Source organism: Mus caroli, unplaced genomic scaffold (genome assembly GCF_978045245.1).
Source record: "Mus caroli unplaced genomic scaffold, Mus_caroli_1 scaffold_5, whole genome shotgun sequence".
Taxonomy (NCBI): Eukaryota; Metazoa; Chordata; class Mammalia; order Rodentia; family Muridae; genus Mus; species Mus caroli.
The window spans coordinates 136,881,829-136,886,589 of record NW_028227260.1 but is presented as its reverse complement, the minus strand read 5'-3'; the positions used below and the strand labels follow the sequence as shown (position 1 = coordinate 136,886,589).

General features: G+C 42.0%; 1 pseudogene; it reads right to left on the bottom strand.

Moving 5' to 3' along the window:
• Positions 1-535: 535 nt before the first annotated feature.
• On the bottom strand, positions 536-2,619 carry LOC110287098 (serine/threonine-protein phosphatase PP1-gamma catalytic subunit-like; annotated as a pseudogene).
• Positions 2,620-4,761: the final 2,142 nt, after the last annotated feature.

Sequence of the window (4,761 nt, the reverse complement as noted above, 5' to 3'; positions counted from 1 at the left end):
GACAGCCTAGACAGTGTGGGCGGCCAGTCACTCCTGCTACTACAGCTGCAGACACTACTTTGTACATAACAAGACCATGAAGGAAAGCAGTCCCTTTCAAAAAACTTGAAAAAAATGTTCACAGTGCTTTGTATCAACAGAATGCATTTATGACAATTACTATACAGACTCACAAATCCTAGGGCTTGCTTTATATCAGAAAGAAAACAAGATGATCATTTACAGTATTTATGATTTATATCAAATTAAAGAAAACATCAATTATACACTTTCCCCTCAGACAGGATAAACTGCCAAGGAATACAGCTTAGCACCTTTGTCCACAAAGGGAATGGTGCTTAAAAACAAAAACACTTTCTTGAGAATGAAGTGCCTTTTTCTCTATTTGTTATAACCAGCATGTGCCAGCAGTAATCAAAATGGAGGAGGGCCTGAAAAGTCTACCTGGGCAAGCTGACGAGCACATATCACAGTTTAAAAAGGAAAGTTATGTACGCTATGATACAAGTCCCAAATACGCAGTGTCAAATGACATCTATTTCTTTTCTTGCTTAGTGATCATACCCCTTAGTCAGGTGTGACAGATCTCATGGCATTGGACTTATTTTTCTCTACAGGCTTTAAAATCTGGAAGGAACACATGAGGGCTTCATCTATACTCATCATGGCTTCTGCACTGTCAAACACGTCACCATAGTTGGGTGCAGAAAGCAGAGTTATTTCCTCTTTGAAAAAAAAAAAAAGAATACCCAAGATACAGTCCACAGAACTCAAAAAGGTCAACAAGCTGAAGGGCCCAAGTGAGGCTGTCTCAATCCCACTTGGGAGGAAGAAGAAAGCAATCACAAGTGGGGATGGAGGGAGGGACCTGGGAGGGAAAGTGGACAGGTGGGGAGGGAGTAGGGGGGAGAGGGAAACCTGATCAAGTATTGGGTGAGGAAAAAAGAATGAAGCCCTGAGGGCCAGCAGAAAGAATGTAAACAGACAATCTCAGGAAATAGGAGGTTGGGGAACCACCAAGAATGCACCAGAGACCTGGGAGGTGAGACACTCTCAGGACTCAAAGGGAGAGACCTTAGATGAAATGCCACACAGTAGGGAGAGGGAACTTATAGAGCCCACCTCCAGCAGGAAGACAGGATATCAAGTGAGGGATGGGGTTGGCATAATTGTTACTGTTTGAAAGAATTACAGGGATGGAAATGGAGAGGAACCTGAGGAAAAGAAGGTCTAGTGACAGGCCCAAAGTGGGATTCAGCTCAAGGGGATGTCCCAAGGCCTGACACTATTACTGAGGTGATGGAGGAAACGCTCACAAAAAGGGACCTATGACTTCCCTCTGAAAGACCCAACAAGCAGCTGAAAGTGTCCGATGCAGATATTTGCACAAAACAAATCGACAGAAGTAGCTAACCTCTGTTGTTGAATAAGGGAAAGCTGAAAGAAGCTGAGGAGAAGGGCAACCCTGTAGGAGGACCAATCAATCCTACAGGGATTGAGACTAATTAATCCTAATTAGTCTCAATTAATCTGGACTCTGAGATCTATGAAACACTGGACCACCAAACAGACAGCATACACCAGCAATATGAGTCCCCAACACATAGAGAGCAGGAGACTGCCAGGTCTGTGTTCATTCAGAGATGATGCACCTAACCTTCAAGAGACTGGAGGCCCAAGGGAGTTTAGAGATCAGGTGTGGTAGGGGTGGGGGCATCCACGTGGAGATGGGGGGAAGGAGAAAGTGTGGAATGTGGAGCAGACAGAGGGTAGATTGTAAGCAGGGAATGGAATATGGAGTGTAAAAAAATAAATTAAAAATAAAATAATTCTTTAAAAAAAACAAAAAAAACAAAAAATAGCCCTCAACCACCTGATGAGCTCTACATGTAATATCTAAATCATACTTATGGAGAAACTTTGCAAGTCTGCACCAAATGTGAAGAAAACTCCTCTGTCATTTTCATCCCAGCCTGAGACATCTTTATTGGGGTCAAACCACAAAGATCACAAAGATCTTGATCTGATATGCCAGTTTATCTCATAATTCGCTGAAGCTTCTCCATAGATGGAAGTTCTGCTGATAAACCTCCATGACAGCAGAATATTTTCTGGTCAACAATGGCTGCTCTTAGTAAGCAGCTGAAACAGTCTGTGAATGTTTTCCAAGGCTTAATGGTGTATCCTTTTTTACACTCATCATAAAGTCCATAGATTCTTTTGATACTGGCACACTCATGCTTCCCTCTGAGAAGAAAAAAGTTCTTCAGATACTTAGTGTTGTAGGCCAGCAAGAGGAAGATCATCTCCAGGGCCTGCTTGACCCCTGTCCACATAGTCCCTGAAAAACAAATGGTTGCTTTCTGGAGGGAAGATACTATATTCAAACAGCAGGAGCAAGTCATAGTTCTGCCCTTAGATGTCACCACATATCTTGAGTGGTGCTTCAACTTCTAAAAGGATAGGCTTACTGAGAAAGTTCTCCTGAGACTTGAGGCAGATTCCTTGGATTGCATTCTGGTGGATCTGGACTTTCTTGCCTGACTGGGACCCTCTCACTTTCAACAGCCATTTTATAATGCTGTCAATGTTGATTTTATTGATATCCACCACCGCCATGCCCCTACTGGCTTGTGCCTCCCTCAAGCTAGAAGCCCCACTACCAATGGTGGTAGCAGCAGTGGCAGCAGCCACAGTGGGCTGTGACAGTGGCCAACTCCTCTACTCTCACCCCCCTCCCACCCCACTACAGTGCCTGTCTTCTGGCTTCCACTGGAACCAGGAGTAAAAATGGTTTCACAAATTGAAATCTATCCGTTGTTGAAATCACAATTTATATAAACAGATCATTGTGAAAGAACTAATTTCAATTTTGAAGGAAGGTATGCTATGTGTAAAATAATATCAGACCATATTACATGCTTCAAAGAACTCTTTCATGGATGGAGAAGTTAATGTATAAGGAATATTTTTGTTATTGTCTTGCATGAATTGGGTTTTTAGATCTGAAACCATTCTGCATCAAAACCTATCCTTTACATTGTGTTCTAGTCATGCTGCCTGTATTTACTTACTTTTGTGTGTGTGTCAGCAGGAATTCATGTGCCATGGCAGGTGTATTTAGAGGTCAGAAGACAACTTGCAGAAATTAACTCTACTTCTACTGTGTGGTGTCGGTTTTGGAGAATGGAACGATGTGAGCAGGTTTGGTGGCTGATTATGGGATGGATCCCCGGGTGGGGTAGTCTCTGGATGGACCCTGATATAGCTGTCTCGAGTGAGGCTAGGCCAGTGCCTGACACATATATTTAAGCATCACTTTGTTATTAGTATACTAATAAATCTAATAATGTTTATCTCTTACTCTGTGTTGCACATGATACTAGATCAGTTAGAAAAAGAGGAGTTGAGAGCATGAACTATCAGCTTTGGAGATAATTTTATATTCCAGGAAATAAAACTGATAAATTTTTTAATAAAATAAAAAATGTATTAATTAATTCATTCATTTATTTTACACCCGACTCATCTCTTCGCAGTACTACCATTAGAATAGGGAACAAAGTACCCATGAAAAGAGCTACAGAGACAAAGTTTGGAGCTAAGACAAAAGGATGGACTATCCAGAGACTACCTCACCCAGGGATCCATCCCATAATCAGCCACCAAACCCAGACACTATTGCACTTGCCATCAAGATTTTGCTGAAGGGACTCTGATATAGCTGTCTCTTATGAGGCTATGCCAGTGCCTGGAAAATACAGAAGAGGATGCTCATAGTCATCTATAAGATGGAACACAGGACCCCCAATGGAGAAGCTAGAGAAAGCACCCAAGGAGCTGAAGGGGTCTGCAACCCTATAGGTGGAACAACAATATGAACTAACCAGTACCCCCAGAGCTCATGTCTCTAGCTGCATATGTAGCAGAAGAATGCCTGGTAGGCCATCATTGGGAAGAGAGGCCCCTTGGTATTGCAAACTTTATATGCCCAGTACAGGGGAAAGCCAGGGCCAAGAAGTGGGAGTGGGTAGTTAGGGGAGCAGAATGGGGGTAGGGTATAGAGAACTTTCAGGATAGCATTTGAAATGTAAATTTAAAAATATCTAAAAAGAAAAAAAGAAAAGAAATAATGCTGAGTCCCAAGAAATACTTAGCTTCATGTGCTGGATCAAGTTTACCTGGGACAGACAGGCTTATAAGCACAGGCACTTACTTGGGGACAGCATAAGGTACTTTCAGTGTGTACTTGGAAGACCCTTTGGTTTTACCAGAACACAGTTCACCCTTGACCTTCTCTAGTGGTGCTGCCTGCCACAGAGCTTGCTAGACTCCTTCCAACAGTAAATGGAAGTGGTAATAAAGAATATTTTTACACTGGACTTTTTAGCCAGCTAGATAATAAATTTTTCATACTGTTCAATGGCAAAGACAAGGTTAGGGATTGGTTAGGTTTCCGAAGAACTTTGGCCTAAGAATAAAAGAAAGATATAAGATAAGAAAGAAAGAAAGAAGAGAGAGAGAGAGAGAGAGAGAGAGAGAGAGAGAGAGAGAGAGAGAGAGAGAGAGAGAGAGAAAGAGAGAGAGAGAAAGAGGAAGAAAGAAAGAAAGAAAGGAAGAAAGAAAGACGAAAGACTGAGGTTCTAATGCAGTGACATAACACCATATGCAAAGGCATGAGTTTGATTTACAGCACCACAAAAAAAGCCCCCACAAACAAACAAACAAAACAACCACCAGTACCATAGTTATTTAAGTATT